General features: G+C 31.8%; 1 long non-coding RNA gene across 1 annotated transcript in view; it reads right to left on the bottom strand.

Annotated features, from left to right (window-relative positions):
• Positions 1-6,712: 6,712 nt before the first annotated feature.
• The window catches only part of LOC142318352 (uncharacterized), a 261,964-nt gene continuing 241,787 nt past the window's right edge, over positions 6,713-26,889 (bottom strand). Inside the window, exon 3 of the long non-coding RNA XR_012754878.1 lies at positions 6,713-7,467. This is a non-coding gene — a long non-coding RNA (uncharacterized LOC142318352). The remainder of the gene's footprint in view (positions 7,468-26,889) is intronic.

The following is a 26,889-nucleotide window of genomic DNA, read 5'->3' as shown; positions in this document are numbered from 1 at the left end:
AGGAGGAATCTCGCTTCTCTTCGTAAAACTTTACCTGCCCACCTAATTTTGTGCTTCTCACTTGGGCCGCTATGTCAGGCTCCTAATCTAAGTCCCTTACCTCCTTGTATTTCCTGATCCTCCACTTTCTATCTTCATTTACGGTACCAAAGACCAACCTTAGTATTTTGTCCTCAAAAACCATAAGTCTTCTTTCTTGTTCTATTACAGTATCCATATTTTGGCGCATACAGTACAACTGGTCAGATAATAGTATGGTGTAATCTGAATTTGTGTCGTGCGATAATATTCTTGATGACATAACATTGTTGGTTGCATGAACGCATCTACTGGCAAGATTGATTCTATTCTTTATTTCTGGCTCCTCCGTGTTTATATGTGACATTATGACCCCCCTCGATTACTTAAATTACCTATTTCCTCAAAACAATGTCCCCCTACCCGTACTTTGTACACCTGTGTTTTGTCTTGTAAAATATAAGCATTTTGTGTTAAGGAAATTCTCCAGCTTCAAAATAACAGTAAAATTTATATTTTCAAAGATGGTTACAGTCAAAATGTTCATTATAGAAATACGATTTATAAATTAATTTAGTTCTATTACCTTTTTAGTTTTTTAGATACGTAGATTATCTTAAGTTTTGACTAGTTGATTAAAGCAAATAAGTACAATTTTATTCGTAAAATATATAGATATATGCTCTTAAAATTATAATATCGGTGATGTATTTTATGATTATTATTAAAGTAATCATTCTCAAAATTGTTGCAGATCGTTATGTTTTTTAAAAAAAGTTTTTTGGACCGAATATACAATTAGATTAGTGTAAAGATATATAATAATAGATTACGAGAGATGATATAAATTAATAAATGAGAATATTTTTTATTTATAATAATAAATAAATAAAATCTTTTGGCTTGCTCAACAATAAATAGGATAAATAATGAAGCTAGATACGATAAAATAATTATAAAAAAGCTTTATTTTAAAAATAATCAAACCTTTTTTCAGTTATTAAAAGTAAATTCGTTACATTTATTTTGGTATTGTATAAGGTAAAGGAAGTTAAGACTAGCCTGGTGACATTTCAGTAAAATAGCAGTCCATAGTAGTCCAAGGTTCGAGATTTTTTTTAACCGTTACAAACTTCACGCTCCGTTTCTACTAACTCACGTAACATACCCTAACAGCTAATAAAAGTATGAATTCCTTACGTAGAATATTAATAAGATTATTTTATAATAAAACTTATCATAAATAATTTTATTATAAGTTTTTTTTTCTAAATGCGAAAGATTTATCCTGTAATAATAGTTTGATTTTACAACACTGCTATTAGTTGTATAATCTCTTTATTTAGTATGGAGAAGAATTAATTTTTATAATGCATTGTTTCAGTCCAGAAAGAGGTAAATTAATTTATAAGTTTACTCCTCGTCTAACTTTTTTTTAACGGTAGTAACACATATAAAGATGATACAAAAACATCAGTTATATTTGATTGTTCTGAGTGAACTTTATTATTTCTAATAATGTTTGTTCATTGTACAACCAGTCGCTTTGATGAACAGAAACTGAAGGTATCAATTGTGCTGAATATTAGCTTTATTTTAGTGAGCTTGGCAAACCGATGTGCTACAGTATATTTGACTCGGTAAAAAATGAAATGGGAAATAACTTTTGGAATGTTTCTTATTCTTGAGGATTGCTATGTCATTTTTAGGAGTTACTTGTGATTTATTTATATAACTATAATCGTATGGTAGGTAATCTAACATAATAGTTCCATAACAGATTAATATTTTAGAAAAGAATAGGTTTCTCGTAATTTTTTAATCCTTAATTAGAAATGAACAGTTTATTCTTTTTTTTATATTAACAAACAAAAAATTTACACCTAATAATAATTGTAAATCGACGTCCATCCAAAAAAAAAAACAAAAAAGGTGTGTAACAGTCTGAGGTAGGTGAACCTTCATGAGGTACAACCCTCGGCTCGCAAAGTAAATTCCTTACATCGAATAACCTTTTCACCAAGCACTTGTAAACTTTTGGAAAAGTTTGTTTTTCAGCGAACTTAATTACGCTGCTATTTTCATATCAGGTCAACATGTTCTGACTAAACAAAAGATTTCTTTTTAAAATTCTGAGGATCATAAAATTTTATCAATGTAACATACAAACAGAAAGTTATTAAAAAAAAAAAAATTATAAACTAAAAACTTTATCACTTAATAATGCAAAACTGAAAATCCAAGTGAGTCGTACAATAAAATATTGTAGTAATATTATAGACTTAGAGAATTAGTTCGTTCAGTCATTTTTATTATAGATTACATAGTTAACATTATTTAAAATATTTCCCGGGAGACTTCGGAAGGAAACAATCGAAATATGCAGACCCTTACTGAGGATTGAAGACACGACTTTTGATTTAGAATCTAGCAACTTAACTCGTTAACTCATCAAAAAATCGTTTAAATAGTAATGATTAATTTGAAAAGCAGATCTGGCGTATATCACAATGAACACATTTTTAACGTCAAACTTATATAAGCAAAACATAAATATGTTTAGTCTACATACCTTTAAAACTATTAATTATAATCTAAGTACTTTTCCTTCATTATGTTTCAAAAATTAAAGAGCTTTCTTAATCGTCATATATCGAATCAGGATTTTTTTTCCTAACAGGATTACTAACTTGAAGATTCTTTGCGCTTATAAGAATTCTTTTTGCACAATTCCTAGAGAGAATTAATAATAATAAAAAAGATCAACTAAATAAAAAGCAAAAAAAGTAAAAAAAAAAAAAAATAGGTCAAAAGAGCACGACAGCTTATCGGAGTGAACTTTGAATGAAAATCTTGGTAAGGAGTACACGATTTCGTAGTGAAGACAATCTTCCTGCGATAGTAAACTCTAAAATGTATTAGCGTACATTAATAAGGACAGATGACAGGCAAACCCAAACTAATATCATTCAGTACACCAAGTATAATTCAAATTGGGGGCTTTTTAATTTTTTACTAAATTTCAATAGGTATAACCTATAAATTTCAATAGTTACTCGTATAATGTAGACCAAGTTAAAATATAAAAGTGATAAAATATTAGCATCCTATTTATTGTCTGTTGGAAGCCAAAATCGCAATTGTTTTAAATGACCTGATATGAAAAGAAATCATTCCCAAAAATTAAATAACACCTAAATAAAACCTGAACCTACTAAGAAATAACCTTTTAAAGTAAACTTTAAAAGGTTATTTTTCGTTTTCTTCTTTACTACATTGCAAATCAGGATTCCATACTCAACGACATTCAGTTTTAAAACTTCCGTACTTATTAATTTTGGTCAAAATAAACTAGCTGTTCAATGAAGATGATTATTATTATTATTACCACAAAAAGTAACTCGGGAGTTTTTTGCAACTTCTGGTGCTGTTTGTCATAGTCATACGAATATTATAGTGTATACAATTAACTATCCCTGTTCAGTAAGGAGAACCTGTTTAGTGTGAGTCAAAAATATTAATTTTTGATTTACAATACTACAGATAGAATGTATGTTTTTTCGAAAATATATATATTGTCTGTTTTTTTTACCAATTCTATTTAATGATTATTCGTTTACCAGAATTACAAAAATCAAATTTTACTATTTTTAACCCTCAAGCAAAAATAAAATGTAATGTTGTGTCTAGTTTTGATTCCTTAATACCGGGTGATTCAAAAAGTACTTCACAACTTTTTAAAAGCATATAAAGATTTAACGAGATAGCTTGATTGAGATTTCATTTCATATTAAAACACATGAACTTTGAACTCACCTGGTTCATTAGTACCGAATTCAGCCAACAGCGCTATCACCAGTGTTGTATATAATGGATACATTTACTGGCGAGGAACGTGCTCGATGTGTGTTTTTGTTTCACGATTTACAGTCTGCAAATACAATTCAACGTAAATTTTGTAAAGAGTACGGTAGGGAACCTCCTAGTAGCCGTACAATTTACTCTTCTACTAGACACGCTTCAAAATTCTATAATTCCTCAAGACGATGGTAACTAAGATAGACGCCATTACTACTAGCAAAACGGGACACCACCTCACTACCGCCTAGAAGTCCAAGATTTTCTTGATACTCAATTCCCAGGTAGGTGGGTCGGTTGCATGGCCACCTTGCTCCCCAGATATGACCCTGCAAGATTATTTCTTGTGGAGTTTCATTAAACATAGGTTTTATGTACCACTTTTACCTGCTGATGTTGTTGAGCTAAAACTTCGAATTAACGCCTGACTTACTGACTACAGTCGAATAAAATCGACTTTAGGTGAGATGTATGCCGTGTTAAAAAATTGAACTCATATCAAACCAAAGTGAATTTTGGGTGATAAACTTGATGTGTTTTTTTATGAAATGAGATTTCACTCGAATCTGTAGGTTACCTCAATAAATTTTATATGTTTTTAAAGTTGTGAAATCCTTTTTTAATCACCCAGTGTAGTATGAAGTCAAAATATCGATGTTCACTGCATTGCAACTAAACGGACTTGAAAATTTGATGCGGTCTTTTTTTATTAAATAATAAATTTATTGTATTTGACCATAGATTTTTAGTAACTATTACAAATCACTAGTATTTTTGATTGAACAATTAAATATCCATTCTTATATTTAGAGAATATATCTAAGCGTCTCAGGTCTGTTCAATAAAGTTGGTGATCTACAATTAAATTTTAACTTTTAATGTCTCATGGCAATGTAAATTCTTCATTTTTACGGGTTTTGGCAGACCTCGAATCGGATCTACGTCTTGTCATTCTCTCTACCACGTCGTAGGTTTAGTTTCTTACTATCTACTGAAAGGAAAAAGGGTTTTCCTTAATACCCTTAACTTCTGCAACCTTCCTAAAAACTTTTAATAACCTACAATTAATACCAAAGAATAATACCTATTAATCTTCTCCTTATTTTATACTCCTCCGTTAAGTATTACCACACATTCCTGCGCTTTGATAAATTTCTTATTTATTATCCCCTCTTTCCAACTAATTATTAGAATGCTTTTAAATACTGCTGTTAAAAAGAATTTAGATTCCTTTTTATCCCCTGCTTCTATCATCCGATTTCACACATGTTCAGGTAATACTCCAAATACGTTTTTAATAATCTTCACTCGTTGTCGTTGTTGGCGTGTTTCTGATGATTTCAGTAAATTCTAGGACGGAAGTGAAGTTTTGTTGAAAAGACTATAGAAAAAGGGAAATTAATGTATAAACTGGTATTTAAAGCTCCAAAAAATCGATAATATTACAAGATATTTTGTCCAAGACACTTATAAGTTTATTGTATAAAGTTATACATATTATATAATTAAAATTTTCCAGGTAAGAACTGCCATATAAAATTTTAATCTTCTAAAAAATTACGTAGTCGTAGTGCTATTATGAATGTAAACTTAGTTTTGATTACCATTCATGGGCAGGAAGTAGAACTGATAATTTCCGCTTTTATTCTTTATAGAGTAAATTGCTTTATACGCTGCAGTTTTATGAAAGTAATTTTCTCCAAATTTTATACTATATTTTACAACAATGGTACCTACCTCAGTTGTATTTAATTGATTTTAAAATCAAATCGCCATATTAATGTCCTATAAAAAAATTTATCTATCAAAGAGAATTTGATGAAAGATTTCTCTTTAATTTTATCTTTTAAGAAATTAGGTCAATTTCTTTTAAAAAAATCAGTAAAAGTTTTAAATTCACAAGATGTTTATAACAATTAAAAATGTTACATAATATTGTTTGTATAAAAATAGAACAACAATTACTATTAATCTCTTCAACAACAAAAAAATAATTTAAAATTACAAAGAAAAAAACAAGAGTGCAGTATTAGATATTACGTGCAGGCAAGTATCAATTAATGAAACAGAATTTAGAGAAACAAGCTATTATTTTAGTTTGAGGTTAGGAATCCCCTTAATTATTACCGGTTACTATGGAAACCAGTACAAGTACATTAATAGCAAATGCAATGTAGGTCTTTTAAGTTTATAAACAGATTGCATAGCAGGTAATGCCAAGCGTTAAGGAGCTAATGTTAATGGTAATGGCTGGTTAGGTTGAATCGAGAATTGAGGTTATGTTGGCCGGCCTAAGTGTGTCGAACCGTGACTGTATTGTAGGTGACGCAACAGTGAAAGTGACTTTCCCTTTCAGACTTAACAGCAGAGCATGCGCATTATACTACAAACGTTCCACCACTGTATACCTACTACGCTATTCCATAATAATACTAAAAGTAATAATAATAATAGTAATAATAACAACAATAATATAATAATAATAATAATACATAGCAACAGCAACAATGCTAGCCAGAATTATTATGTTTCATTTCACCCACTGTTCGCTATGCTGGATACACTGTTCTAAATTGAATCCAGTCTGAACGTTTTGCATCGCCAGTTTTTTCTTCGAGACCTACATCACAATATTTAAAGTGGGGGAATAAAATAATAATCATCTACTATGTATATATATTATTTATTATATCTGTATAAGTAAACATTAAACAAATACACAAACAAAAAACACGCAAAATTTATGAGTAAGCAATTAATTTTCACTATGACAAATTCTTTGTTGTTTTTTCTTCTAATTTTTATTTATTACAATACATTTTATAACCCGCACACGTTGTTTTATATTTCTATTTATATAGGTAACTTAAATATTAGAAAAAAATATATATATATAAACAACACCTTTCAAATTTATTTTTTTTTACATTGTAACTTTGACCATTTTCCAAGACGATTTTTAAATAACCATTGTTTTAATTAATAAAATAATTTATTTTTTAATAGAATTACAAAAGAATAAATGGAAATTCTCGATCTGAACCGATATTTTAATATAAATGGTCAAGCGTTGCTCGTGATCGTGATTCGTCCATTTCGATGATTTGTTTTTAGGTTTTCTTTTTTTTAATGTTAATTTCATTAATGGTTCTAAATTTCTTTAAAATAATTTAAATGAAAGGATTTTTAAATAAATAATAATATTATGGTTACGAAAACAGTTTTAAGACACTTATTACCACATTTTGAAAAAAAATACGCTATTACTTTCGGTCGTATGGTGTTAGGGACCGGGGGGATGAAAATTCATTTTCTTACGTTTTGAAGTATTAGGAGTAACAAAATACCATTCACTTTAGATTGAGGATTCCTTTTATATGTAGGTCTATGTATAAACTTTTGTGACTAGAAAATCTACAAAACTATTAATCAATTTCATTGAAATTTAAATATGCTGTAGTAGTCTTTCTGAAGTTGTGCATATGAAAATTGGATGAAGATTGGTTGAGTCATCCTTTAGTTACTTTCAATTTAAGATCGAACAAATTTGAGCGGGGCAGTTAGAAGCGTGGTTCGTTATGATGCTGCAAGCTGAAACATTTATTTATCTTATTTAGCAATTAAATCAAATTTTAAAAAAACAATAAAATATTAAAGTCAAATTAAATTAACGAAAAATTCTGCCTTCTTGCGCAGAACTGCACATGAATTTTTTATTTATTAAAAATGTTACTTTGTCATCATTACATAGTTAGGTGGTTAATCACAGGCGTTTGATAGTCGAAACTCATTCGTTAATAATAAGCATTATACAGAAGAAACCTTGCTGGAATAGAACAGGGAATTTTTATAAAACCTTATTTTTATTGTATTATTTTAATCTTCTTATGGCTGAAGCGCGAAAATGGTATTTTAGGGCATTTTATTTTTATATTTACTAATTCTTACATTTATAAAATAATCCAACAAACTGTATCCAGCTGTAGAATATTATCATTAGTTGTAAAAATTAATTTTTCCAATTACATTTTTATTTTTTCTTCTACTTATTACTTTCACAGATATCTCTGCTTCAAATATATATAGATAAGTTTGTCACACTAATATGAAAGAAACTTTTATACTTTTCCAGTACTGGAACGCTACTGTTATATTTTTCTACTTCAGTATTGGAACAACGCAACAGTGTTCGTTATTTCACTTTATCTTTTCATTCATGGTTTACTTCAAACAATATTATTATTATGAATTTTTATGAGTTATTTTTTTTTTACAATTGATTTAATTTTTCTCAATTTAATGAAGACTTTTTCCAACTATGATACCAAAGTCCTGAAAAAATAACATATCAGTTCATCTGGTTCTAGCAATTGCTCTGTACAATACTGTACGGTTTGTGGTAGCTTTAATTTAACTTCTTTAATTTCTTAAATCTTAGTCATTAAACTGCGGGATTCATTCACCATGGAAAAAAAACCGTCCCTTTTTTACATGAACGTGGATTCTCCCTTGTTCTTATACATGTAAAAATGGGCACAAAATGACACTGCACTTCATTTACAGAATTCAGTGGAGTTGCAATCGTAGATCTTGCCGCAGTAAGATGAACATGCGCTTAGGTAATTGGTTTGAGAACTCGCGCATAGCTGTTAGATTACAGCTGTGCGATTACTGACGGATGGATTGAAGAGGTGACCTCCATTTCTTCACGAGAACGACAACTACGTATGTTCCGGGAAAATGGTAGTAGATTATACGAAACACTATATGAGACAGCTTTGCATTGAAATTTTACCCCAATACCTAAAATCGGTGGAGAAGGGCTGTTGGTAGAAGTAGTCGAAACCATGTTTACTAGACACAAAAATAACACAGGAAGCATGCTTTCCCTATAATAGATGGCGAGGGCTGTGGCATTAAAGAAAGGGCTCATTCCTTTTGTTAGTGCCCGGCAGATCCCTCGGTAAAATTACGAATACTAAGAAAAATAACTTTGAGGAAGGATGTATCATTTACAATGTGACTCATTGCATTCGTTTTGCGTAATTTTTGTAGAAGCTTCTAATTCGAACACTTCAAAGTTAATCAGAAATATAGCTTTATGGATTCAGATAGCAATGTACATATACAAACCATTGAAAGATTTTAGAAAACTCTGTATGACAAAACATAAAGCACCGAGCCACCATTCAGAGGCATCCAAGCTTTACTCTAGTGATGTCATCATTGTAACAATATAATGGTACTTACACACACATATAAAAAATAATTACGTTAAATTTAAGTCTTTTTTTTAGTAAGATTTAACTGATTTTTAGGGTTTTAAAGAATGTTCATCACCGTAATCGCATAATGTTTATACAAAAAATATGAACATGATTTTGTTTATTATACTTTCGAATCGAATACGACTTGAGATATTTAGTAGCTTAAATTGTTGGAGAAAGGAAAGCCAAAAGAAGCCAACCCAAAACAATCTTCTCAAAAATGAAAGGACAGAATACAATGGAAATTTTTAATTATCATTTGTCTGTACGACACATTCTGTACTACGTTAAAAGTAAATCGAATTGAGTTCTTTGTTATCACTAAAGGGCATATATTATGCGGGTCAGTAGAACTGTGTGTGCACTGTGCACTGCCACCTATTATGTAATAATAGGTGTAATAATAGGGTATTATGTAATAATGTACAGCCTGTTAGTTCTGATGTTCAAATTAATTTTATACGAAATTTCAATAAAATTTATTGGTAAACATTAGGTAAAAATGATAAATGTACATACAATCCAGACTGTCTTAGCTTACCGCGGTTAAAGTTACTTAATGCAATCTTTCTGTTTTAATTTTTTTACCAACTTTTCGAAGAAAAGTACGGTATACTTTCGGTTGCACAGAGGTAATGGGGAGGGGGAAAATTGAATTTTCCGTTACCTTTTGAGAGATGAGTAGAACGAAGATAACATTCACTTAAAATGTAATTTCCTTATTTATATATATATCTATATATATATATATATATATATATATATAAAATCTTGTGGCTTAAAAATCTCCAAAATTACTGCATTAATTTCACTGAAATTGATATATGCTATAATAGTGTATCTGAAGTTGTGCATGTGAAAATTTAATAAAGATTGGTTGATTGGTTCTTCAGTTACGCCGCTTAATTTAAGTTCGACAACGGATAACATAGCCTCAATTCGTGGTTGTGTAGACTGTGCAGAGGTGTATATTTCAGACGCGCTTATGCAGCGAATCATAGGGGTAAGTGAGTTGATAATTAATGCTTGTGTGTAGGGTCTACTCATAAATCGAACGTAAATAGTGCTGTTGTACTCTGAAAGTCTGTGCGTTTCTGACTGCGAAATAGTTAAGGCATCGGAAACGAAAAGCCGGTCTTCTTGCGCAGAACTGCGCAAGTTTTTTCTTTTTTATGAAAACGCCTGTTTCTTTTTATTTTGTGTTTTAGAAAACGGAATTCTTTTATACAACTGAAACAAATTTTTATGAAGCATGCTTTAAAAATAAATAAATAGAACAGGTTTTTAAAAAAACGCCCTAAAAATTAAGACTAATAATATTTAGCCGATGGTATTTTTTAAATCTGTGCCAAATTAAAAATTAGTAATATTTTGGTATTTCTAACCTGGTACAAACTTCAAAAAGTTCAAATTTAAAAGAGATTTGAACACTATTATTTTTAATTTTTTAATCAGTTTATTTATGGCTTCAGTCTTTGTACAATATTCATTTAAATGCGGCCCTCATTTTATTTCTGAGCTTATAAAAGCAATTTTAAACATTAAACGGAGAACTTTCTCTACTATAAGGATATTAAGAGAAATATAATATTTTTATGACAAAACCTGCTATCAATTTTCTTATAAAAGCCACCTTTTTTCTTCCTTTTTTTTTGTAGTTGTTCTTACATTTTATGGTACTTTTACAGATAAAAACATTTAAGACTTTCATACTCATAAATAATTCTTTTTAAACCCAACCATTTAAAAAACAAAATGATTAAATTTTGGCAATTCATTCAAGAAATAAAACTATCGTGTAATAAATAAATATTAATTTCCCAAACACGGTACCGCTGATATGTTAAGTAAATAAATTAACAATTAATATAATCCACTTTACCAGCACGTTGATATGTACTCTAGATCTTTCAGCTTACTTGGAAGCCATCATCAGGAGTAAAAATTAATATATTTAAAGTCGGAAGTATAAAATCTCATAGTTAAAATAAAAAAATTGAATAACAGTCATGACTGTCCCGGTCCTACTTTCTTTTTCCTGTTTAGCCTCCGGTAATTACCGTTCAGATAATACTTCAGAGGATGAGTGAGGATGATCTGTATGAGTGTAAATGAAGTATAGTCTTGTACAGTCTCAGTTCGACCATTCCTGAGATGTGTAGTTAGTTGAAACCCAACCACCAAAGAACACCGGTACCCACGATCTAGTATTCAAATCCGTGTAAAATTATCTGACTTTACTAGTCAGAAGATTAGAGAAGGACTTTACTAGTTCCCAAATCAGCTGATTTGGGAAGACGTGTTCACCACTAGACCAACCAAGTTGGTTAGTCCCGGTCTAAATAAACTACTAGGTGGGATAGTCTAAGTTTCCTACTTACTAGTTTACTCTAAGTATACTCTAAATATACTAGTAGGACCGAGAATATTAATAAAATTATCAAATAAATATCGAAAAGAATTTTTATAATTTTCGGCAATAATATGACCACATTAGCAAATGCAGTTAGCATTTTATTATCCTTATATTATGCAAAATATTATTTTACCCTTAATATTATTTAAGGATATAATAGCTTAAATATTATAATGACTTGTGAGAGGGCTCTGAAAGATATATGGCTGACATAGCTTGGAAAGACTATGAGCTGTCGGGCCATCAATTGTATATTGTGTACCGTGGTGTCTTCAAGAGTATGATCACTTACGCGGCGCCCGTACGGGATCATAGGTTGGACAGAAATGTAGCACTTATTGCAATTTAAAGAGTAACCAGCGCAGACCCTTAATTGTATGCACTGGTGTTTTTAAAACAACCTCCTACGAGACGACTACCGTATTGGGAAAGGCTCTCCCAAACGATTTACTGGTGAAACTTCGGACAGTCATGTGGGGATCGAAGAGGTCGGGAGGCCGAGGTATTTGGGATGTGGTTTCGACCCGGTCCAGTACCTGAGCGAAACGGTGATCACAATGCACCGAATCTAACTTTCGAATAGTTACTCATCTCCCGCCTGCGGAAGAGGCTTCAGAGCCTCGCGATGGAAGCATGGCAGCAGGAATGGAACACCACGACTAAGGGATGATCCTTGTATAAATTTATATAGGATCAGAGGGAATGGTACGCCTCAAGTTTATTTTTAAGGGCCACAGTATCCGAGGTGCTCACCAACCATGTTAATTTGAGACAATATCTGTTCAACTTCTGCCTGGAAACTAATTTGGTGTGCGTATACGTGGAGATCCATTTGAATGAGCATATTATGTTCGACTGCCCCGCTCTTGGGGGGCCCAGAAATTTTGGAGGCCACCCTGGAACTTAATCAAGGAGAAAATATGTCACTCATAAACCGCGAGTCAATGTGGCATGAGCCGCATTGTCGGACCGTGTGGGGAGTTCCTTGGTGCAGTTGTTCAACCGGCATCAGTAGCTTATTAATGGAAAAGACTCCAACTGAGCTGCTGTAGTAGGCTACCTTCGAGGAATAGCCGGCTATCGGCCAACGGCTCAAAGCAATATAAATGGTGGACAGGTACTTGCTGGTACTCAGCGAACTAGGTGTGGCAGCGAATTCCTGTCTTTAGATTTAAGGTGACAAGTTAAATTTTATATTTACGATAGTCATGTATTATAGCATAAACGGTGTGCGCTTACCCAATTTAGTTTAATATAAGTCAAGTGAACGGTTGGACACAAAATCTAATGGTGTATTTACCAAGCTTGTACCGTTCACGCCATTAGGTTAGCTCTGGAACCTAAATAGGATATTGGCATAAACTGTTTGAGGCACAGTAGCCCTTCGTGGGCTACAGTGGCATACCAGGAAAGCGACTAAACGTGCAGGAAGTAGGTAGGTGCCCCTGCTTGCAGGAGTAACTGACTACTATGATGGCCACAGGTCTCCTGCGGTAGGTGCCTCGACAATACACCATGACGGTGTCTCGTTAAACACTCACGATGCTGTGTAATACAAAATATAGTGGATCCGGCAACTTGATGGTGAGGGGGAGAGGTTTCAGTCGGTGAGAGCCTGATACCACCGTATGCCCGTACATACGGTGGCTGGTAGAGCTTTCCCCTCCACTGTTGCAAAATAAAGAAAAAAGCGACAGATAAATATCACTAAACAATTAATTATAATGACTTTAGGTCAGTAAAGATGGATTAACTCTTACATATACCACAGCTGATCGTCTTGTTTTCAGAGTGTATTTTTCTTAATTAAACTATTAATTATTAAAAAAGTCACTTCTATCTTTCACTATTTGGTTAACTTTAGAGTTAATATAAGTATAATAACTAAGAATAAAGTTGTAACAAGTGAAAAAATAATTTTTTTAAACATCTATTCATAGACATGCATAAAGTTTCATAAAATTCACACAACGATTCGTGACCCATATATAAAACTCTAGTTTTTTAAAACATAAATTAAACTGGTTTATTTCTTGTTTTAAATGCGTTTGAGATTGAAAAGATAAAATAAATCATACAGCACAAATTTAATACAGGTTACGTAATACAAAAGCACCTATTAAAAAACTAGTTAGCAAATTGAGTAGTTAAACATCTTCCACAATTAAATCAATTTTAAACAGCATAATTCTGTATCATTTAACTGCTGAATTTCCTCTGCTTAATAGTATTAATAAATTGTCCTTTACTTCATTTATTTTTTTTAATTTCATTAAATTTCAAAATTGCACTTATCTGAATTTTAAAGTAAACAATAACTGTAGGTAAGCTATTCGTTATAAAAAAGACCCCGGTTTGTTTTATTTTTTAATAAACTAAAATCCCATGATTCTAAACTAAAAAAAGTAAGGTTTAATTTTTTTTTGTATTCGGATGTATGTTAGCATGGAATTTTCTACAAATATCTTCGAAACGGTTAAACCTAAAATCAAAAAATTCGGTTAATAAATTATGTTTGAAACGACAAGTAAAATATCACAAATTCAAAGGTTATTAATTAAGTACGCTTTTTCGAAATTAACAATGTTCGCTTTACAGCCAGACTGAGTGAATGAAATGAATCTGAAGAATGACTTACTTTTATAGTTGATGTCTGTCTGGTACGAAGCATGTTTTTTAAGTAAATATCGTTTTAAAATAAAAAATAACAAACCATTTTTTTTTTTAATTTATATTCACCTAAAAACCTGGATCTTAATCTAAAATTTCTTCCCAGCTAAATGACGCGATGAAATCTTGGCTGCAATGAGCTGAGTGTGGCCGAACGTTGTGAGAAACAGCACTATTCCCGTACTGAGAATGCCACTTCTACTGTTTTGGATCGCGCGAAGCAGTTTAGTTAAGACCTCACAATATGTCTTGGTAATTATCGTTTCACCTACAGGGAAAAAATCAACAAGTAACGATTCTCTCTATTCCAAAACACAGTGTACATGATTCTCCAGGCTTACATTGTTTGCATGAAGTTCTCTTTCTTGGGAGATGTTAAGCGTCTCCATTCCATGAACTGTTGTTCTGATTCTGATGTAATGTGAGACACCCACGTCTCATCACCATTAATAATTCAACTTAAAAACGAATCGCCTTCATTGCTGTATCTCGTGAGAAAAATAAAAGCACTGGCTAAACGTTTGTTTTTGTACATCTCGGTCAGTATTTTTGGAACCCAGCGTGAGCACAACTTCTGATAATTTAAGCGTACAACAAAATTTCATACAGAAGCTTTCGTGAAATGAAAGGAAATTTATTATATAGAGAAGAAATCTTAAACCGTCTGTTCTCACGGACTTTTCCATTAACCGTCTGGACCTTGTCATCAGTAATAACAGACGGTCGCACACTCCTTGCCACATCGTGTACGTTTTACGAACATCTTTAAATGCCCTAACCCATTTTCTCACCATTTAATCCGACATACCCGTTTGTAGCAATACCCGGGTAGCAATACCCGTTTAATTTACTAACCTGTCGATGAAAGGCCGCTTTCGTACCTTTTGCATTTAAGAAACAAATTACAGCACGTATTTCACAATCGGCTGCACTGTTTAAAGTCATAGGCTTTTTAAGCACGTGTAGGAAACTGTAAATAATATCTGACAATTACGTAATGGCGCTATTTGTAGCAAGCCAATAGATGTAGTTACTCAGTGCGCATGCGTGAAACGGCGACATCTGCGCTGCAGTGGATATATATCAACATAGTAGTCACTTAAAATATATAACTCATATTTTGGTGGATTAGACGTGATGATATGCAACATTCGTTTGACTCAGTGATGAAGGCAAAAGGGAACCATTTCATTCTTACTTCCTGGGTAAAGAATGGCCTCCCTAATCTTGATGATTGTTGTCTTGAAAATGGCTATGGAGATTTCAAAAATGTCTTATATCTCACAACGAGTCATCAAAAATAATGGCTTTTAACATAAAAATGCAGCTTGTATTTTAAGTCATTGATTTTTATTTATTTATCTCTTTTTACTGAATGAGGGAAGGGGTGATATTAAGGAAGTTAAATATTTGAGAAGGGTCTAGATTTAATGAAAATTTATCAAGTTTCGCCAGCATATATTTTTTAGTTTCTTTAATAACAAATCATCAAAATGCCTCAACCAAAACACCTAAAAATTAGTTTAAATCGGATTCATCGATTCGTCGAACATTATGCGTTAAAAAAATTAAATTTTTTTCATATCGTTTACTTAAAGCAAATTTTTAAATAAGGATGTTTTTACTCAATCAGCTGGATAAATGTTCAAAGAGACAACTTCCTCTAATTGTACTTCCTGCAGCAGTAAAGTGCTTCCAAAATAAAAAAGATATAGATATTTTATAATCTCGGATATAAATTAAATTCAGTAATCATGAACATAGATTCATTTTGGTGAAGAGTAAGGATAAATACACGTAAAACAAAAATAATTAAAAAACTCTGATCGAATTAAGAACTTTCTACCGCTTTTTTCTGAATCGAATAAAAATCCTTTTGATAAAAATATTACTAAGAGAGAAAATTTGAGGGATCACTTTCATCAAGAAAAGAGGAATGTTTCTCGCTCTAACAAAGTCTTAAAGTAATATATTGAACTAGGAGCACAACACCAAACAAAATAAGTTATCCAGATATGTTTATTATACTAGTCAGCATGTTTTTTATCTTAAAAACATAACAGAATTTTTTTTAAATACATAAATAATAATTGTATTTTTTTATTAAAAAAAGAACCAGTAACACTGGATATTATTAATTATATAAGAAAAATAAAGAATAATTTGTTATGTATATATACATATATATATTTTTTTTTTTTAACTGATTAAATCAATAACTGACAAATTTATAGTAAACCTTACCTATCATGTTTTTACATACTTAAATACGGTTACAACAAAAAACTCGATTAAACGTTAAGTAATAATAAACACATTGAAGCAATAATTGTCTACTGATAAATATTTCAACTTACATTAGAATATGGCAGTAAAACAGGATTAATTTAACCGACATTAAAATTTGAAAACCAGCTTTTATTTAAATAATTACAATAATGTATATTAATCTTCCTTTTATGGAAAAGCATTTTTTTAATTCTCAGATAACAATTCCCAGGTAACTTTTATTTAGAAAACCGTAATTATTTGTGGACATGAATAAACGAAAAAAGGATTCAAGAATTGAAAAGGATTTTTAGAGAAAACGATTTTTAGATGGTCAATTTTTAAAAATAAATAAGAGATTAAGTACCAACTACATAGATACACGAGTCGAACTTCTATTTGTGAATCCATTAGTGTGTCACCAATTTATGCTGTTTTGACTTATATTTTTCAAATACCACTTTAAGATGAACGCATTAAGATCTACCTATCATAAAAATGATCAATTTACAAAAAGATATGTTTAGTATCTGGATTCCACAAACTGGAGGTTCTCAATGGAAAAAGTTCGACTGTATCTACTCCCTAACCAATTCTTATACACAATATGTCCCAAGAATATATTCAGAGATCTACTATTAAATTTAATAAATATAAAAATATGAAACTTTTATTAAAATCAAATTAAAAGTTTTCGGGAGATTCAGTTCTGATTTTGAATTTCTCAAAATCAAAAGCTCCTTTTTTAAGTAAGCTAATTTCAAATTTTGAACTCTATATGCCGTAGTTATAGCTCTCAAAAAACTATCAAAATCGTTTTTAAAAAGTTATTAGACAATCGAAAAAAATATCTTGATCGTTTCAAAATTAAATTAAAAACCGAAGCTTTCGATAACATGTTACTGACTTTCTATAACACTTAACTCGTAATTGAATTAAATGTTAGATCATAACGTTAAATCGATTAACTTAAAGTTAGATCGATTAAGATTAAATGTAATTGAGATCGTAAAATTGCATAGTATGTTGTAATTCGATCAATTTTACTTACAATCTAATTCTTCTTATTTCTGATTTTCTTATGTGCAGTTTGTCTTATAAATTTAGATCTAAATTTATAAGTCGGGATCTCTGTAATCAGTTCTGCCTCAGGTATGATGTGAACGAGAGGCCTACCTGTGAATATATCAAAGAATCTATTTTCTGACCGGTGACACTGCACAATAAGTCTTATAGACGAAGTTAACAGCATTATCTATCGTGTATAATTGACTCTTCTACACCTTCCTTAAATAAAAAATTAAAAAAATGGCGAAAGGAAGTAGTACTTTGAAAAGGTCCATTTCGAAATTTGTAAATAAAACGTAAAGAAATGCATGTAAAGTTAAATTTTTCAAATTCAAATAAAAATCAGTATATTAATAACATTTTTATTTTTGCTGTTAATTACAGTTAAAATTATAAACAGAAGATGGCAGTTAGAGAAGATTTACACATTATTTGTAAATTCCTGAAAATCATTTATTTAATTATGCCCATTTTATGTCAATAGAATTAAATGATACTATTTATTTTATTCCAGTGCATTGACGTCCTATGTAAGATAACAATAACAAATAGAGCTTATCTTAATATAGAAGTCAAACAGTCAAAGTATATTAAACTATGTTCTAGAAATCACGTACGCACGATTCACGTACAAACTGGAAGCCTACAATTTGGGAACAGAAATTAGGTAGACAAAGGTTTTAAGATAAATTTTTAAAAATAACAAAATTGCTTTAGCGGTAATTATAAAATAATTACAACATGTATTGTTAATACAAATGCTTCACTATTTATGTATTACCAATACCGTTACAAATATCTCAGTTAATACAAATATTATTGTTATTATTTTCTAAGGGAATTTTTCTATTCCGTTAATTTATTTGAATCAGATTCATAGTGCACTATTTGAATATTAGATATACCCAAATTAAAAGTATGAACCAATCAAACAACAAAAAATAAAGCATATTTTTTTTTTATTTCACCAAAGTAAATTTTTTAATATTTTTTCTTATTTATGCGTGAATCATTGGGAAAGTTCTCGGCCTGACAAGAAAGTACAAAGTTTTTCAGAAATCTTTTTTTTATTATTTAACGACTATTCAACGCAGTCACCTTACAATTCGATGCATTTAGACCAAGAACTTTCCAACATTTTTTATACCTCAGTATAATGCGATTAGTCAAATTCTCCAAAGTACACGGTTATCTTAGATTTGACCACATCATTTGAAGTGAAGCCATTTCTTCAGGAAAGAGGAAGTAATCGCTGGAGCTAAATCGGCGAATACGATACATGTGGAAACTCTTCGAAACCATAGGTCACTGAGTTTTGCGGCATTATCGCGGTGAAGCACTTTCTTGTTTGCTACACATAGACTTTAACCTGAATATAACCGATTCAGTCACTCCAGCAGTGAAAGGTAATACATCCGGTGATGATCCTCCCTTTTTCCAGTTAGTCCATGAGCACTACACTATGAGAGTAACAAAAAACAGTAGCCGTGACGTTCCTGCGAATGAAACCGTTTTCGCTTTCTTTGGCTCACTTTTACCTCCTCCCACCCACTGTCTGGATTACTGTTTGATCACTGGTGTGTAATAGTGAATCATCATGTTTCATCATGTATCCATTACTTGATTTGTACCTGGATAGTTTGACAATTTTTCATCCAGAAACACGAGATGGAGCAATTGTAACAAATAACTACGATATTTGTCAAGTATGATCCTTTGGATGGCGTTCTGTGAAGTTTCAGACGCGTCTGTTAAGTTGCTAATTTGTAGTGATCGCGTAAAGAAAAATGTTTTGACATTTTATGAGAAATGTGTAAAACTGAAGTTCGAGCTATTATAAGGTTTTCTTTTAAAAAGGTTTAACCCCAACGGACTTACAAAAAGAGCTAGGATTCACTTTTCCCCTTCAAATGAACTTCACTTTTCCCCTGGTAAAGGTAAAGGATCCTTTACCTTCATTTTAGATGATTAAAAAAGTAGGCTGCTGAATTTAAAAATTATTATACTTCCATTCAAGATGATAAACGCTCGAGACATCCACGAAAACCGCTACTACTGACGAAATCGTCACAGAAACTACAATGTTGTATTAAATAATACCGCACTGAAGATGAGGCTAGTAGTTAACATTGAAAACATCTCGACAAACATTGACTGCTACATTTTACACGAAGTTTTGAGTATGAAAAAACTTTCCGCTCGATGGGTGCCACGTTTGTTAACAGTCGACCAAAAATGCAGCCCACTGAACACTTTTCGAGGGTGTTTATACTTATTTAAAAACGATTCCGATGAGCTTTTTCGAATTTTTGGAACATTAAATAAAATATGGATTCACCATTACATGCCAGATACCAAACAGTGGATGGAAGCAGCAGATGAAAATAAAAACGAAACCGAAGACGATTTCATTGTTTCCATGGTTTTTTTTTTATTCTCATGGTGTAGTACTCATAGTCTACCTAGAAAAATCCAGGAACAAAACCGGGGAGTACTACGCTTCACTGCTGAAGGGCGCTATTTTCAGGCACTGCATCCAAAATGAAAGTACTCTTTCATCACTATAAAAAGCCTGCATACACGTCTCAGGTTGTTGCTTCAAAACTCCATGATCTTGGCTTTGAAGTGCTTCAAATGCGCCGTATTCGCCGGATTTTGCTCCCAGCAATTACTCTCCCTTTTCAAATGATCTGCCGGACGACGATTCATTTCATATGATGTGGTCAAAGTTGAGACAACCGCTTATTTTACAGGTTTGAACATATTTCATTGTACTGAGAGTATTAAAACATTTGAAAATCGTTGGTCTACTGTGTATTGGATTGAAGATGACTAAGTTTAAAAATATAAATCAAAATTTCTGAAAATCTTGTGTGTTCTATATCAGGCCGAGAATTTTCCAAACGGCCCTCATACCTCGAGTGTTTTTACATTCGGCTTAATACTGACACAAAAGTTTTTCTTCACCTAAATTATACTATACATACGATGATTTCCTGTTAAGGAAATCATCGTAACCTCCAGCATAAATATAAATCACATAAAGAAATGGTTCTTTAACATATATAAAGTATGTTCCGACAAATACCAGTTTATCAAATTAATTATAAGACATATTGGTAGATTTTACAGAATAATTTAGGTATAAAAAAATCCTTAAAAGTATTGTTAAAATAAATCGTTTTTATATGGAATTCAGACGAAACAACAAATCAGTACTACCTATCAAAGCGTTGTAGAGATCAAATAGAAATTTAATTTGAAAACGACGACATTGTTTTTACTTCAGTAGTCTATTTTCAAATATAACAGTAAAACAAACAACAAGAAAATTTAAATTCTTTGGAGTAGATAAAATATCTTCAACATTCCACAAATGCAAAATTTATTGATATATATTCTCAAAAATAACAAATTCGTTCAAAAATCCCGTGCCAGAAGTACTGTGCATACTGACTGGATAAATTGATTCTGTATATTTTTTTAATTTTATAAAATAATAATTACATTACTATTAAGAGGTTTAATTATAAACCTACAAAAAGCATCCATACTTATACTTTTATTTAACCTCTGTCGTCTTTTTATGAAGATCCTTTTGAGAAACGATAATTAGGGTTGATTGTTAATACCTATATAATTTACAACTAAATGAATAAGTATAATACACGTTGACCAAACGTCCAGTATTATCTGTTTCTACAGAAGGATAATAAACATTATACGGATATGGGACTGATAAATATTAAGATTTGGATACAAACATAACTGTCAAAGTTTCGTCCATTTTTATCTATTTACTTAAATTCTTTATGACTGTACCAGGAAGATGATGAAAATATATTACAAAACAATAGATTATCTTACTACACTTAAACTATTTTCCTCACGATGGAGCAAGTTTAAACAAAAAACTTTTGTAAATTATTAGTTAAAAAATTGTTTGACCCAATCCATTGTAGTCGTTAAAAGATTGTTAACCTACATCTTATTATGTGCATACGATTTGGCGACAGGCTACGCGTGATTGATTCAATCATCACTGCTTACATTCATTATTTTTATTTTTTTATAAGAAATAATATTGTTCTGAAGCGTATTATTATTAAAAAACTACTATATTATGATTATTATCATGACTATGTAAGTACTATAAAAAATTTAGAAATGTATAAATATGATTAATATTCCATTTGCTATTTTTAATAAATGCTTAAGGAATAATTTCTTTATGAAAATAAGTAAGTATATTAAAAAAAAATGTATACGTTAGATTTTAAAGGGAATTATCATTTTTCACAAAATAACCGAAGAATGGTTATACTTTAAGCTCTATGGATATAATAGAAAAAGCTCGTGACATCAGTGCCAGCTTTTTCTTTCAGTTAATAGATTGATTCGGTCTTCAATTGCATCTGAAATATGGCACCGATTTTATAGTAATTAATTTAACAATTTTTTGTTAATTTGTCCATCACTTCTTATTTCCTCAAATTTCATTGATTAAATTTGTTTACATATGGATAAAAACATTTTTTTATTTTTTTACTAGCATTATTGTTATTTGGAAATCATGAGTAAGGTACGACAAGCTATTCATTATTCTTTGAAAATATTGTAATTTTAATACAAAATAATACGTCGGATTTTTTAATGATTTATCAATAGAAACTAAATTTGGTCGTCCTCCGTTATCTTTCCCCCCAGTCTGTCAAAAGTCACTACCCCAATTTATATTACATCTACTGCTTCAAGTATAAAATACAGTGTTAACGAAATTTTTAACTTAAGTTCATGTTCTTTCCTGTCTGTCTAAGATAGTTATAAGTTTAAGTTAAATTTGACATAATGATGTTTCAAGCAATTCTGAAACATATTATCGCTTTTTGGCCTACACAACAAATATTTATTTTCATACATAAGTATTCAATGTTCCAAATATTATTACCGTAGTTACAGCTTTGATTAATTTGTATTTAATCATTTAAATTTGCAATGTTTTTTTAATATTTAAAAAAATATTTTTGCACTTTTTTATATTTTTTTTTTTTAAATGTTAACTAAGTCTAAGAATTTTTAAAATATTTTTCCCGAAATTCTAATTAATTTTCTGCCAAAAATGTGCACAAAAGAAATTATGTGAGGATAACGGAGGACAACCCTGAATTTTTAATTAATTTGCAAGTAGTACTTTGACCACTACACCACCATCGCCGCTTAACCCGGTGGGTTTTTTTAACCCACCGGGTTGGTCTAGTGGTTAACGCGTCTTCCCAAATCAGCTGATTTGGAAGTCGAGAGTTACAGCGTTCAAGTCCTAGTAAAGCCAATTATTTTTACACGGATTTGAATACTAGATCGTGGATACCGGTGTTCTTTGGTGGTTGGGTTTCAATTAACCACACATCTCAGGAACGGTCGAACTGAGAATGTACAAGACTACACTTCATTTACACTCATACATATCATCCTCATTCATTCTCTGAAGAATTATCTAAACGGTAGTTACCGGAGGCTAAACAGGAAAAAGAAAGAAAGAACCCTGAATTTTTGGTTCCACCAACATCCAGTTGCTCATCCTGTTTTCTTCTTTTTTTCGTGGTAACCGACTTCGTCTTTTTTTGAGATTTTCAGTCAAGTGACAGGAGTTAAACTATTCAAAATTCCTTCTGTTCTGTGTTCTAATGTAAAGATAATAAAATTCGAAAAATTTGAGAACTCCATTATTAGTTAATTTAATAAAATGGTTCATTGTTTTAATTAGATAGATTTAGATACAGTATTATCAGGTACAGAAATTACTCAAATCAAATAATTAAATAATTTTAATATTTGTAATATATAAATGTAACTGGTTTATTAATTTTATTACAATTAATAAAGTATCAATCATAAAATAGCTATAAACATAAATCTATTTAAAAATTGATTTATCATAACTCCATATCCATCCCAATATTAATTCACTGTAATATCGAACTAATGTTATATCGAAATCAGCAGCCGTTTTAAAAATTTAAATAATACAGAAAACAATTATGTCTTTAATAAGATTAAATTTAAACTAGTATTTTTAGCCTATATCCTTTTTAAACAACTTTTTAACAAATTTAAATTTACTAAAACGAAGTTAAAAACCAATAAGTAGGCTAAACCAACTTTTTTTTTATGAGTAATTCATATTGATTTGCATTAAATAAATTTTAACCCAGATGAATCAAATTAAAAACCTACCAGCTTTAATTTAATATATATTTTCCTTCATTGCACGTATTAAATGACAAAGCTAACGTTATCTACAAGAAGGAGAAGCACTTGTTATGTTTAATGTGCCAGGAAAAAATAGCACTATAGAATTTGATACAAACGTTTTTACTACATGTTTACTATTATAAGTAACGCCTTGACCGTTATTATAAATAATAAATAAAGAATTTTTATTCGTCATTAAAAATACGTTTATATGTCACACGCTTTTCCAACTACCCATCTGCGTGGCTGACTCTGGGGCAAATCACTATTATCGACTGAGATAATAACCGGTCTCTGATCGCTTCCAAAGACGTTTTTAGGAACGCGGCAGGTAAGACGTGGAAGTAGAGATGCTGAACACAAGGACTGATCGATGCACGAAAATGTACCTGGTAAAGATGAGATAAACGTGTACGACCCTCCGTTCAATAAGCAGAGATCTACGTTCTGCCTCGGAAGAACATGATAATGAGCTCCATGAATAGTCGCTCCATTGAAGTCGCCAATTATTGGGCAGGGTAAAGGAATCTGTGAAAATAGATTGAACAGACCATCTTCACTGATATCGGAATTCGGCGGATAATATTAGTTGCAGATATTCAGTTTAAATGGTACTAATATCTTCACTGAGACTCCAGGAATGTTTGTCGTTAGCGGAATACGCGTAGGTAATACAATTTCCTTCAGGAAAATAGCCACACCTTTACGCCCTCTGTCCTCAGTTTGTAGACCGCATCTTTCACAGATATATCCGCGAAACGACACATCAACCTGGGGACGGAGGTGAGGTTCTGCAGACACAGTAGTATAGGATCTTCTTCCTTTAGAAGAATTTCGATATCCTCACGGCGAGTACGGAGACCGCAAACATTCCACTGAATAATATTTTTACCCATAAAAAATACTTTTTCTTCTTATAATCTCGGGATGCAGATTACTTGTGAAATAGTGTCTGGCTTTTATTTTTTGATTTTTTAACGTTTAGGAAGTGCTATGCTTCTTCGGGTACTTTATCCACCTCCTTATTCTCGAAGAAACCTCGAAATGTGGAGGAGATTTGGAAGCCTGGCCAGAAAAAGACAGGATAATAGGATAGGTAGTTGTTCGAACATCAACACAATTTTCCTTCCTCATGATCCTCTCCACAGACGTGACAGCTCTGTGAACTCTTTGATAGTTCAATATTAGTCAAGTCACGATAGTTACTCCCTTCCTGGAATTTAGCGTGTTACACGGCTCCATTATTACTTCACCCTTCTCTATATTCCTAAGGACTAAGAACTTCCAAATTTTCTCGTCATTACTTTCTCCGATTAACAGGGCACCACTCCTAAGTTTTTTTATACACTTCCGAGCGCCACAAGCTGCTACTACACACTTATATATTAGGAATGGAGAAACCTTTGCCCAGGATTTACCTTCTTGTTTACACTTCACTACAAAGAAAGGGATATTAAAAACTTGGCACTTTCTATTACATCCCTTGTTTCCGTATCGATCAATAAGGAAAAGTTATCTTCGGCTGTCAACGTCGGTCGAAATCTTTTTAAACTCCCGGGTTTTTTTTGTTGATTTTTTCAAGCGTACCAACACACACTGAAGGATTATTAAATGGGTCTGACATACGGTTCCCACGAGTACCGGCGAAATAACGGACCTCTGCAGCAGAGGGCGCGCGTACTGGAGCTAAGGCTGCATAGAATTGGGTTCACCCTCGTGCCCAGAGGACATCGTTTGAGACTGACTACGTTAAGCCAATCACCCATCAGCGCGATATTCCCCACCTTGCATTACGGTTGCGTTTCGTTAGGTTTCGCAACACCACCGACTGTAAGAAGCAGTGTAAGATGTTGTGTAGCTATGTAAGGGTATATGTTGTAATTTTTGTAGCTTTCTTGGTAAGATGTATGTGTACGGTGTAAAAGGTTCAGCAGCTCGGTAGATAGCGGAAAGAAAAGCTGGTGAGGTTACGGATGCTAATCCCCAAAGTCTTAAAGGGTAAGACTCCCCATCTGAGATTTTTATATTAAGAATGTAGTTACGGCCAAACCTGTTTTTGCAATTTTAATGAAATATTTTTTCAAACTTTTTGTTATTAGACCGAATGACCGTTATATAACAATTACTCATAAAATATTCCATATCAAAATGGTGGCCAGTACAGCTGTAGTTTTTATAATTTAAAAAATAACTGCTAGACAAGTGATGTGATCAAATTTTGAAGCCTCCTTCAGTGTAGAGAATCAAATTTTCCTCAAACTCCGTAATTTTATGTCTTTAATTGTAATCCATCTTTAAAAAAAAAATAAATAAAATGTAGGCCTATTAACCAATGAGTTAGAAAATGTGAACATAAACTATTTTATAGGAAATTTAATTCTTAAGACTGTATATGCTGTTTAAAGTTTTATTGGGTCAATTGTTTGGTTGCTATCTGTCTCTAACAGGAATGGTGGTGGAGGGTAAGTTTCCGTAGCCAAGTCACCGCTGCTGGCTCACCGAGTACATGGTATGTCTTCACTTTTCACGAAATTTGGCTGCAATGCACTTCTGTTTCTTTTTACCTTCTCCCCTGGGCTGGATCCTGCAGTTAAGTATTACACATCCCAGGGAAGTGTCCTTTACTCTAACGGATCTCCACGACTCGGCCCGCCGGTCGGATCTTACTTTTGCATCCGCCTCAAACCCCTAGAGTAGGATCCACCGATCCACCAGGCCCGGGAGCCGGGATTCGATCTTTATACCAAAGCCTCTAAATGATGCTCTACTCGGGGTTGCCTCCGAGTGGAGCATCCCAGCCGGGACTCAGTCTTCTTCACTCGGGAGGCTACAATGCACTTTGGGAAATATGGACGCACTTAGTACTTGTAACGAAATCTCTTCCTAACAGTAATCAGTTAGTGACATCCGGTTTACCTGGAAAGAGTGATGATTACCTACAAATAGTGACTGTCAGTCACGAAGTAAAGAATTTATTTTAAATAACACTTTTTTTATTCGGTTTCGTTTTGTAAATCTCAATTTTTTTAATTCATTATAAAATTAGAGTATTCTTTATAAAATTAATAATTT

This window comes from Lycorma delicatula, chromosome 1 (genome assembly GCF_047948215.1).
Source record: "Lycorma delicatula isolate Av1 chromosome 1, ASM4794821v1, whole genome shotgun sequence".
NCBI lineage: Eukaryota > Metazoa > Arthropoda > Insecta > Hemiptera > Fulgoridae > Lycorma > Lycorma delicatula.
Note: the sequence above shows the minus strand (reverse complement) of the source record. Positions and strands in the feature narration are given on the sequence as shown.